The sequence below is a fragment of the Capricornis sumatraensis genome, chromosome 3, assembly GCF_032405125.1.
Source record: "Capricornis sumatraensis isolate serow.1 chromosome 3, serow.2, whole genome shotgun sequence".
Classification (NCBI taxonomy): Eukaryota; Metazoa; Chordata; class Mammalia; order Artiodactyla; family Bovidae; genus Capricornis; species Capricornis sumatraensis.
This window is the reverse complement of record NC_091071.1, coordinates 23933310-23945761: the sequence shown is the minus strand read 5'-3', so window position 1 is coordinate 23945761 and position 12452 is coordinate 23933310. Positions and strand designations below refer to the sequence as shown.

At 38.2% G+C, this 12452-nt stretch overlaps 1 protein-coding gene across 3 annotated transcripts in view; it reads left to right on the top strand.

Annotated features, from left to right (window-relative positions):
- Nucleotides 1–9151: 9151 nt before the first annotated feature.
- The window catches only part of ACSM1 (acyl-CoA synthetase medium chain family member 1), a 57648-nt gene continuing 54347 nt past the window's right edge, over nt 9152–12452 (top strand). For 2 of the 3 annotated variants that reach the window (XM_068968340.1, XM_068968339.1), the window contains exon 1: nt 9152–9254. The gene's annotated coding sequence lies outside the window, so the exon portion shown is untranslated. The remainder of the gene's footprint in view (nt 9255–12452) is intronic. The other variant, XM_068968341.1, reaches the window with a different exon arrangement.

The window sequence follows — 12452 nt, the reverse complement described above, 5'->3', positions numbered from 1 at the left end:
AGCATAAGTCCTTCCAATGAATATTCAGGACTGATTTCCTTTAGGATGGACTGGTAGAATCTCCTTGCAGTCCAAGGGACTCTTAAAGGTCTCCTCCAGCACCGCAGTTTGAAAGCATCAATTCTTTGGCACTCAGCCTTCTTTATGGTCCGACTCTCTCATCCATACCTGACTTCTGGAAAAACCATAGCTTTGACTAGATGGACCTTTGTCAACAAAGTAATGTCTCTGCTTTTTAAGATGCTGTCTAGGTTGATCATAAATTTTTCCCCAAGGAGCAAGGACGTTTAATTTCATGGCTGCACCCACCATTCACAGTGATTTTGGAGCCCAAGAAAATAAAGTTTATCACTGTTTCCATTGTTTTCCTGTCTATTTGCCAGAAAGTGATGAGACAAGAGGCCATGACCCTCGTTTTTTGAATGTTGAATTTTAAGCCAGCCTTTTAACTCTTCTCTTTCACCCTCATGAAGAGGCTCTTTAGTTCCTGTTCACTTTCTGCCATAAGGGTGGTATCATTTACATATCGGAAGTTATTGAAATTTCTCCTGGCAATCTTGATTCTAGCTTGTGATTCATCCAGCCTGGCATCCAACATTTGTTGGGTCATAGAAAAAGCAGGGGAATTCCAGAAAAAATTACTTCTGCTTCATTGACTATGCTAAGGCCTTTGACTGTGTGAATCACAAAAAACTGTAGAAAATTCTTAAAGAGATGAGAATACCAGACCACCTTACCTGCTTCTTGAGAAACCTGTATGCAGGTCAAGAAGCAACAATTAGAACTGACTGTAGAACAAATGACTTGTTTAAAATTGGGAAAGGAGCACATCAAGGCTGTATATTGTCACCCTACTTATTTAACTTATATGCAGAGTACATCATGCAAAATGCTGGGCTGGGTGAATCACAAGCCAGAATCAAGATTTCCAGGAGAATGACCATGCAACCCAACAATTCCACTTCTGGGTATTTATCTGAAGAAAACAACACTGATTCAAGAAGACAGATACAAAAATCCTCAACAAAATTCTAGCAAACAGAATCCAACAACATATTAAAAAGATACATCATGATCAAGTGACCTTTATTCCAGGGATGCAAGGATTCCTCAATATTTGCAAATCAGTCCATGTGATATACCATATTAACAAATTGAAAGATAAAAACCATATGATTATTTCAGTAGATGCAGAGAAAGACATTGACAAATTTCAACACCCATTTATGATAAAAATTCCAGAAAGTAGGCATAGAAGGAACATGCCTCAACATAGTAAAAGCCATATACAACAATCCCACACAAACATTATCCACAATGGTGAAAAATTGAAAGCATTTCCTCTAAAATCAAGAACAAGACAAGGATGCCCACTCCCATCACTATTATTCAACATAGTTTTGGAAATCCTAGCCACAGCAATCAGAGAAGATAAAGAAAAAAAGGAATCCAGATTGGAAAAGAAGATGTAACACTCTCACTGCAATGACATGATCCTCTATATAGAAAACCCTAAAGATGCTACCAGAAAATTACTGGGACTAATCAATGAATATTCATCAATCAATAAATATAGCAACGTTGAAGGATATAAAAATTAATACACAGAAATTCCTTGCATTCCTATACATTAACAATAAAAAATCAGAAAGCAAAATTAAAGAAACAATCCCATTCACCATGGCAATGAAAAGAATAAGATACTTAGGAATAAATTTGCCTAAAGAAACAAAAAAACTGTATACAGAAAACTATAAAACACTGATGAAAGAAATAAAAAATGACACAAATAGATAGAGAAATGATGGAGAACACAAATATGTTCTTGGATTGGAAGAATCAATATAATGCAAATGAGTATACTAACCAAAGCAATCTATAGAATCAATGCAATCCCTTCCAAACAACAAAAGGTATTTTTCACATAACTAGAACAAATAATTTCACAATTTGTATGAAAACACAAAAGACTCCAAATAGCCAAAGCAATTTTGAGAAAGAAGAATGGAATGGGAGGAATCAAACTTCCTGATTTCTGACTATACTACAAAGCCACAGTCATCAAGAGTATTGTGCTGGCACAAAGACAGAAATATAGATCAATGGAACAAAACAGAATGTCTACAGATAAATCCTTGCACCTATGGACACCTTATCTTTGATAAAGGAAGTAAAAATATACAATGGAGAAAAGATAGTGTCTTCAACAAGTGGTGCTGGGAAAACTGGCCAACTACATGTAAAAGAATGAAATCAGAACATTTTCTAACACCATACACAAAAATAAACTCAAAATGGATTAAAGATCTACATGTAAGACCAGAAACTATAAAACTCTTAGAGGAAAATACAGGCAGAAAAATCTCTGACATAAATCACAGCAAGATCCTCTATGACTTAACTCCCAGAGGATTGGAAATAAAAACAAAAAATAAACAAATGAGACCTAATTAAATGTAAAAGCTTTTGCACAATGAAGGAAACTAGAAGCAAGGTGAAAAGACACCTCTCAGAATAGAAAAAAAAATTATAGCAAATGAAACAACTGACAAAGACTTAATCTCCAAAATATACAAGCAGCTCATGCAACTCAATATCAGAAAACAAACCCAATCCAAAAGTAAGTAAAAGACTTAAACAGATGTTTCTCCAAAGAAGACATACAGATGGCTAATAAACTCATAAAAAGATTCTTAACATCACTCATTACTAGGGAAATGGAAATCAAAACCATGATGAGGTATCATCTCACACCAGTCAGATGGCCAGCATCAAAAAGTCTACAAACAATAAATGCTGGAGAGGTTGTGGAGAAAAGGGAACCCTGTTTTACACTGTTGGTTGGAAAGCAAACTTGTACAGCCACTATGGAGAACAATGTGGTGATTCCTTAAGAAACTGGAAATAGAACTGCCATATGACCCAGCAACTCCAATGTTGGGCATACACCCAGAAGAAACCAGAACTGAAAGACACAGGTACCGCAGTATTCATTGCAACACTATTTACAATAGCTAAGACATGGAAGCAACCTAGATGTCCACCAGCAGATGAATAGACAAGGATGTTGACACAATAGACTATTTATTACTCAGCTATAAAAAGGAATGCATTTGAGTCAGTTCTAATGAGGTGGATGAATCTGGAGCCTCTTATACAGACTGAAGTAAGTCAAAAAGAGAAAGACAAATACTGTATATTAACTCCATATATATGGAATTTAGAAAGATGGTACTGATGATACTACATACAGGGCAGCAAAGGAGACACAGATGTAAAGAACAGACTTTTGGACTCATCAGGAGAATGCAAGGGTGGGATGATTTGAGAGAATAGCATTGAAACATGTGCATTACCACATATAAAATAGATGACCAGTGCAAGTTCAATGCATGAAGCAGAGCACCCAAAGCCCATGCTTTGGGACAACCCAGAGGGATAGGGTCTGGAGGGAAGTGGAAAGGGAGTTCAGGATGTGAGGGACACATGTATACCTGTGACTAACTCATGTTGATGTATGGCAAAAAACCATCACAATGTTGTTAAATATACCCCAGTCTTCCACATTGTAGTCAGACACTTTAAGGGAAGTCTGTATCTTCCAATTAAAGTACATTAATTAATTTTTTTAAAGATATATGTATTCCCTATGTTCTTTGAAGCATTATCTACAATAGCCAAGATATGGAAGCAACCTAAATATCCACTGATAGATGAATAGATAAAGTGGATGTGGTATATATATATATATATATACACACACACACAATGGAATTTTTTTTTTACAATGGAATATTACTCACCATAAAAAGCACAAAAGCATGCCATTTGTGGCAACGTGGATGGATCTAGAGGGTATTATGCTAAGTGAAATAAATTAGAGAAAAAACAGACTCCACATGATCTCACTTATATGTGGAATCTAGAAAACAAAACAAATGAACAAACAAAGCAAAGCAGAAACAGATTCATACATACAGAGAAGAAACTGATGGTTGCCAGAGTGGATGGAGATTGGTGGGGGATGAACAAAACAGGTGAAGAGAATTATAGGTACAAACTTCCAGGTATAAAATAAATAAGTCACAAGGATGTAATGTACATATAGGAAACAAAGTCACTATATTGTAACAGTGTGGTATTGTTGATGATGTTAACTAGTCTTATTCTGTTGATTATATAATGTATAAAAATATCAATTCACTACTGTACCCCTGAAACTAATATATTATATTTTAATTACAACTCTATAATAAAATATTCACCAGAATGTGAATATACTTTGACTTACTCCTTTCCTAGAGTGCCCTAAAATTCACCAGTTTTATGTTTATCATTTAGCTTCCAAAAATTTTAAATCCAGTAGATTGATAATTCCAACACTTTTGCTGTTCTTTATCCTATTGTGAGAATGATTTTGATCATATCTCCTTACTCAGTGCATGTCCCATGCTTCTCCAGGCTCTGGAATAAGTGACGTTGAGATCTCATACTTTTAGGGAAAATCTACGACTTATCCAAAGTACAGAATCTGCCTCTCCTCCTTCCACATCATCTCCTTATCCATTTGGCTTGTATATAGAAATCACAATATTAAGCCAGTACTTTCAGATTGGCTCACTGTAACTACAACCATATCTCATTTTATTGTTTCACTTCACTGTGCTTCACAGATATTGTGCTTTTTAAAATTGAGGGGATTGGGCAACTCTGAATTGTCAGATGATGGTTAGCTGTTTTAGCAATAAAGTATTTTTAAATTGGATCTTCCTTGGTGGCACAGTGGTAAAGAATCCACCTGTCAATGGAGGAGACATAAAAGATGCAGGTTTGATCCCTGAGTTGGGATGATCCCCTGGAAGAGGAAATGGTAATCCACTCTAGTACTCTTGCCTGGAAAATTCCATGAGCAGAAGAGCCTAGTGGGCAACAGTCCATGGGGTTGCAAACAGCTGGACACGGCTGAACACAAACACACACACACACACATTTTTATAAATTATGTACCTTTTTTAGACATATTGCTACTGCACACAATAGCTAACAGTATAGTATAAAGGTAACTTTTATATGGACTGGGAAACCAAGAAAAATTTGTGTGACTCACTTTATCTCAATATTTACTTTATTGCAGTAGTCTGGAACTGAACTTGCAATATCTTCAAGATGTGCCTGCACAAGGACATCACTGTCTCTTGTTTTGTTCAAGATGAGATGAAAATATACTACCTCATCCTTCATGTCTTTGTCTAGTCAAAGTCCTTAAGATGCCCCAGTAACCCTCAGAACCAAGAAGTAATGGCTATCAAGTCCGTGTGACCCAGTACAGATTGTGCATAACTTTCCTGGACAATCATTAGCTTAAGAGAATACACAGAGTAGTCTTGCGTTTGTGTTGATGGCATAAGTTGCCCCCAGATTGCAGCAATTATCTGTTCTGTGGATAGAAGGAAGAACTTACCTGAAAAAGGACAGGGTCATATCACTTAAATTCAATATTATTTCAACATCAGGTTCAGGTTGCAAAATATTAGAAGGGATGGTCACTATATCACATGATAAAAAGTTTGGACTTTATCTTGCTAGTAATGAACTCAGTCAGCAATTTATTTCTAAATGATTACCTTGGTAGCTGAATGGTAAATGTATCAAAGGAGAATTTGAGAAATGCTTAGAAGAAAAGTTCCTTCTTCACGGAACTTGGTAACTTAGTGACTAAATAAGGCAGATCAGGTTAAGGGTAAGGGAGCACAGAAGGATGTCTAAGCTTTTGATTAAGTCAACTGGGGTAGGTGGTTGTAGGTTTTCTGAGAGGAATGGTTTGAAGGTGGGGACACAGAATTCAGTTGTGGTCATATTAATTTATCCATGTTATCTATGAAATACTGAGGTTAGGACATATTTTAGTAATCAGCTGGATCTGTGCATGAAAGTGAACAGTGAAAGTGAAGTGGCTCAGTTGTGTCTGACTCCAAGCAACCCCATGGACTGCAGCCTACCAGGCTCCTCCTTCCATGGGATTTTCCAAGTAAGAGTACTGGAGTGGGGTGCCATTGCCTTCTCCGAAATTTGAACTAGAGGGAAGTAAATATTTTTAATGTGTTTAGGGAATTATTGAGAGACAGTGAGAGAGAGAGAATAAATATAATAAGAAGAGCTATTAGCTGTGGATGAGTCCTTGGAGAACAATAATATATTAAGTGAAGAAAAGAGAGAAAATCCGATGATCAATATTGAGAAAGAAGACTCAGAAAAGGTAGGATGTGATAACAGAAAGGTAGAAAAGAGTAATGCAAGAGCAGATTAGCATTAGTGTTTAATTTTAACTATCTTTAACTAAGTCTTTGGGCTTCCCAGGTGACTCAGTGGTAAAGAATCAGTCTGCAATGCAGGAGACATGAGTTTGATCTCTGGGTCAGAAAGATGCCCTAGAGAAAATGTCAATGCATTGCAGTATTCTTGCCAGGACAATCCCATGGACAGAGAAGCCTAGTGACCCCATGGGGACACAGATTCAGACATGATTTCACAACTAAAGAGCAACTAAATCTTCAGTCCACCAAAAGAACCAGTCTGCCTACAGTTGAAGAGATAGAGGGAAGAAAAGAGCAAAGAAAGGGCATTTGCTCAGAAAAGCAAGACTATTTTCAGAATCTAATATCTAGCTTTTTGATGAAGTCATGATTTTTTTCAGTCATTTCTCTCTACCTCCTCATGAGTACTATTATATTGTCCATGTCCGTCCAGGGCCCAGGTACTCTGAAAGTAAGAGGGTCCTGAGAGAAGAGAAATAGGCAAGTAAGTAAGAGGGTAAGTGGCAGACCCTGAGGCTGTGAGCTGGATCTAGAGCCTGCCCCACAATTGATTTGGGAGGTCCAGATATCCCAGAAAAAGCCCCACAGAAGCTATGAAAGAATGTGATATCTGAAACCTGTAATGCAGAAAGAACCTTACAGAGAAATGGCTGATAGAATTTCTGCCATATTTTGATGCTGTTAATACTATCTCCCACATGGTTCCCAGGACTACTGAGTCAGGAGAAGCTTACAGAGGACTCAAACCACTTCTTAAATGCCCTAGACCAGAAGTGACTTTTGTCACTTCCACTTGGAGTTCATTGTCCTAAAGTGGAATTCAATTGCCTCACCCTAACTACAGAAGAAACTTGAGAAGGAGAAATGTGCACATGGAACCTTTTGAGAATTCTACTGTCTCTGCCACTCACCCATAGTTAGGATGAGAAAACTGAGGTACAAAGGGATTAATAAACCCACTCAGTGTCCCAGAGCTGGTAACTGGTAAAAGCTAGACTCAAACTGAGACTGCCTGGCCCCAGCACCTGTCTTTTTGACCACAACACTAGTGTTATAGTTCCACATGGGAGATATACTGAGATCCAGAGATTGCCTTGTGCACTGATCCTCCTGTCCCCATTCTATCCTCAAAAGTAACTGCCTCTTCTGCTTGAGTAACAGGGTATTTTTTACTTCATAATATTTAGCTTACTATGGCCAGTCTTATTTCCTCATCTCCATATAATAAGAGTTAATCCTGAGCAAGGATTCATCATCAGTGCATCTGCCAGGAAGAGCAAGACCCACCTCACAGAAGCCAGGCTTTCCCCTCCAGCCTATCAGAGTGTTCTAGCTGTCTCTGGCAGTCTTGGCTGTGGCTTAGAGCAGCGGTATTTTTCCCCCCTGGTTCAATGGAGGTTGGGAGGGGAAAAGTGCTGGGAAATTTGGGCCAGGATACTAGACATTCCTTGTTCCCTAATGACCCCGCAAAATGGCTCTAGAGGAAAACTAACAGAACAAGACACTACCTGTGACAATCGTGCTTATTCAGTACAACACCAGTATCAAACCAGAGTCTACATCCCTGGACCAGGCACTCTACACACTTTACATTGTGCAAAACTTTCAAAGATTTCGTGGGACAAATCTTACTGACAACCACTGACTCCTCTATCTTCGAGATGTTAGAAGAGATAAATTGCTGCCACGGACCATCTTATAAGCAGCTGTACCAGGATTTAAGCTCAAGACTTTGAGGTTCCAAAGACCTTACATCTTGCTAGCACACTAAGTTATTTCTCTCAGAATCCTAAGTTAATAAAAGCAGCCAACATTGATTATGGCAAGCACTGTGCTATGTATATTTCATGAATTATTTCATCTAATACTAACACTGACAACCACAAGGAGAAACCATAGGAGAGAGGCGTCACCATTAGCACTCCCATTTCATAGATAAGGAAACTGAAGTGTAGGAAAAGGATGTCCAAAAAGGTCAGAGAAAGGATAAGAGGCAGGCCTGACCCTTAAGCCCAAATCTCTCTGCCTCCAAGCACAGGCTTTCTTAAAATGTATTTGTCTTTTCAGTTCAGGTCAGTCGCTCAGTCATGTCCGACTCTTTCCGACCCCATGAATCGCAGCACACCAGGCCTCCCTGTCCATCACCAACTCCCGGAGTTCACTCAGACTCATGTCCATTGAGTCAGTGATGCCATCCAGCCATCTCATCCTCTGTGGTGCCCTTCTCCTTCTGCCCCCAATCCCTCCCAGCATCAGAGTCTTTTCCAATGAGTCAACTCTTCTCATGAGGTGGCCAAAGTACTGAAGTTTCAGCATTAGCATCATTCCTTCCAAAGAAATCCCAGGGCTGATCTCCTTCAGAATAGACTGGTTGGATCTCCTTGCAGTTTTATTGGAGGATAATTACCTTACAATGTTGTGGTGGTTTCTGCCATACTTCAACGTGAGTCAGTCACAATTATATCATGTATATCCCTTCCATCTTGAGCCTTACTCTCCCTGCCCCTAACCAAGCACAGGTTTGACTACTAGGTGATGCTGCCACCTGGCTCTCACTTAAATGAGAACACTGGGGACATAAGACCGGGAAGGGGGGGCCTGTTATCCACAGAGAACTTGTGAAAGTGCTCCATTTGGCTTTATTTGTTCATTCAAACTACAAGGCAGGCCCACAATAATTGGAAATTACATAATATACTTTGTTTTTCTAACTGGCTTTCTCTCTATGAGGGCTTATGATTGCTTTCTGCCCTGTTACACGTGAGAATCTCCTCCCCCTTTTGAATCGTTCCATTCCTGCCAAGTTCTCCACCCCAGCTGTAGTCAGGAACCAAGTTCTGCTGTATAAACACAGAGAGGACTGAACTTCTAATCAGAAAAGAACTGAACTTGCAAAGTCCCCATCCAAGACATAACCCAAGTGTTTCCTAGACAGTACAGGTAAGGGACCGCTTCTTTGTGTGTCTGTGTGTGTTTGTCTGCCACGAGGCAGTAAAGTATATATAGAGCCCGGAACATGAAATCTAAAGCCCCAGTTTCAAATTCTAGCAATGCCACTTACAGACCTGGGGCAAGTCTCTTCTCTGACACTTCATTTCCTCTGTTGCAAAGTGAGGATGGTAAAACTGAGAGAAGGGGATCAGAGGGAATACATGGTATGCCCAGCACCATGACTGGTATACAGATGACTGACTTAATATTAGATATTTGAATGTGGTAGGCTGTGGGAGGAGGGTGCTGACAGGAGTAAAAAAGACCTAGAAGTTAAAACATTGAGAAAAAAGCTCCATTATGTGAAAGTTTGTTCAAATCACTTAAGGTGAATGCCTTTTATTAACAGCATATTTTTTCAATATCTAACTTGGTAGGGATTGGCTTCAGTATTTTCTGGGAGTTAGAAGACACCTCAACACTTATTAAGCCCTTATTCTGTGTCAGACATAGCACTGGGAAATTGACTATATTGATTATCTCACTAATCCTTATGAAAGCATAGTGAGTATTTTTATTCAGTGTACATAGTGAGTATTATTACTATGCCCTCCAAGTCTGGAGACATAAATGATGGCCAAGATCATTCACCTGGTACCAAATGGAGCCAAACCTGGCTCTGTAATGCTGGGATCCTCTATAATGCACTAAAAATGTTGCCTCATAAAATGAATAGCTTTTTCAGTCCAAATGCTTGTGAAATCAAAGTTCTGGTGTAAGAACTCATCAAGGCACTCTGAACAAGTCATATGAGGTTAAGTTTCATTTTAACTGAATTACCTCTTTAAAGACCTCATTTTAACTGAATTACCTCTTTTAAGATTCTGTCTTAAATACAGTCACATACTGAGGCACTGAGTGTTAGGACTTGAACACATAAATTTTGAGGGGGCACAATTCAGCCCATATTAAAGAGTTAATTTCCTCATTATTTCTCTTTCTGTTGTCTTGATTTTAACCACTTATTAAGGGGTTGTATGGATTGTCCTTGAGTATTTTAAGGACAATCCTGTGGCCATGTAAACACCTGTGTATAAAATTAGCAACTGAGTCTGGTGTTCTTGCTCCAGTGGGTTCATGCGTGCGAAAAGAGGTATGTGTTGGGAAAAAAATGGAAGGAAGAGCAGGATTTTAGAACTATCTCTGCCACTAAATTTGCCTTGCAACTTTGCGGAAATCCCTATCCATCTCGGAATCTGTCCCTATGGCAAAGATTTTAAGCTCAGTTCAGTTCAGTTCAGTCGCTCAGTCGTGTCCGACTCTTTGTGACACCATGGACCCATGGAATTCTCCAGGCCGGAATACTGGAATGGGTAGCCTTTCCCTTCTCCAGGGGATTGTCCCAATCGAGGGATTGAACCCAGGTCTCCTGCATTGCAGGCAGATTCACAGGCAGATTTGGGCTTTCCTGCTATCTCAGTTTGTAAGGAATCTGCCTGCAATGCAGGAGACCTCGGTTAGATTCTTAGGTTAGGAAGATCCCTTGGAGAATGAATTGGCAACCCACTCCAGTATTCTGGCCTGGAGAATCACATGGACAGAGGAGCCTGCTGGGCTACAGCCCATGGGGTCGCAAGAGGCGAACATGACTGAGCGACTAAACCACCACCATTGATTTATATTTTACTGATACAATGAAACTTTAAAATAAATGTAAATGAGATAACAGCTTTGAGGTAAACTCTTTTCTATTTTAGAAAAATCTATTTAAAATAATCTTTCCAGATATTTGGTAACTTAAAATTCTAAAGTTGGGCTAATTTAAGTTAAATGATAAAAGTTTATTGAGTAGATAATTTCATTAATGAGATATTGAGATATAAATTACTAAAGAGAAAAACTAAAAGTATTTAGGAATATTAATGAGAATGCTTGATGTCACTCCAAGATGTTTTCTATAAGAAAACAAATGCTTTTAGAAATTATCACTGCTGTTTATACTCACCAATCTATAGAATTCCAATGTAAAAAACAGTTCATAATTACTTACTTCTTATCTTTTACTAAAAATTAAGCTTTTAAGAGTTGAAATTTATAATTTACATATGTAGTTAAAGCTATTAGAAATAATACAGTAACATTTTAGTATACAGTAGGAAATAAAATGTGTGTTTTCAGTAAAGAAGGTATGAGGAATAAAATTGCATTTTATTGAGAAAAAAGAAGGAATGAGCTTGTTGATTTTATTTGTATAAAAAAATGAGACTAGATACAGAAAGTGATGAGAGACTGTGAAAAGGAATTCTGAGGAGGAAAAAGTTTTATGCATAGTCAAGGTTCACTAAATTTAGATTGAAGTTAAATAAATGGATTTGGCTAAGTAAGCTAATAAGAAACTGGAATTTGATTTCTCTTTTACTTTGGTTAAGCAAATAAGCATTGTTTCAGTGACCTATGATCCTGTTGTGTTTTAAATATTTGTTGACATTTCTAACAAACATCTCAAATATCAAAATCTAACTAAAGCTCTTTAGCCTCCTGCTGACTCTGGGATGCTTTGAAGAAAAACCTCTGAGACATCTCAGAGAGGAATGTTAAACTAAGTTTATTTGGCATTCAGAAGATTTGGCAAGTGATTGAAAGTGAACTTTACCTTGCTTCCTTTAATTAACAATAATCTTCTAATGTTCAGTCTATCTATCCTTTGTTGCAAAACTTTAACCTGTTTCCTCCTCTCACTTCCTTGGAGCAGTTCTCTCAGAGTCACTTGAGATGCTGTCTCCTGGGACTGAAGTCCTAAAAATTCCCACTGAATAAAACATAACTCTCAACTTTTAGTTTGTGACTATTTTTTAAGTCAATACTCTTCTCTGCAGACAGTAGCAGGGTTCTGAGGGCAGCACCAAAATTAATTGGGGCTAGGTTATTACAAGTGGAATATGGAATCATGTTTTATTGATTTCTTTCATGGATCTATCATCAAACAGTATTATCTTGTTGCTGTAACTGAGGGGGAGAGGGCTTAATTATTTGCAGGGATAAACTGCTTAAACCTCAAAGCTATTTGTGAAGTGGCCTTCTGCTCATAGTCAGAAGTTCTTGCTTAAGCCAATTTCCACCATCAAACTTCAAAAAGCATCCTAGTAAATGAGCATTCTATCCCCATGTCAGAAGCATTTGTTGGAACTGGAGTGGCAAAAAATTTTT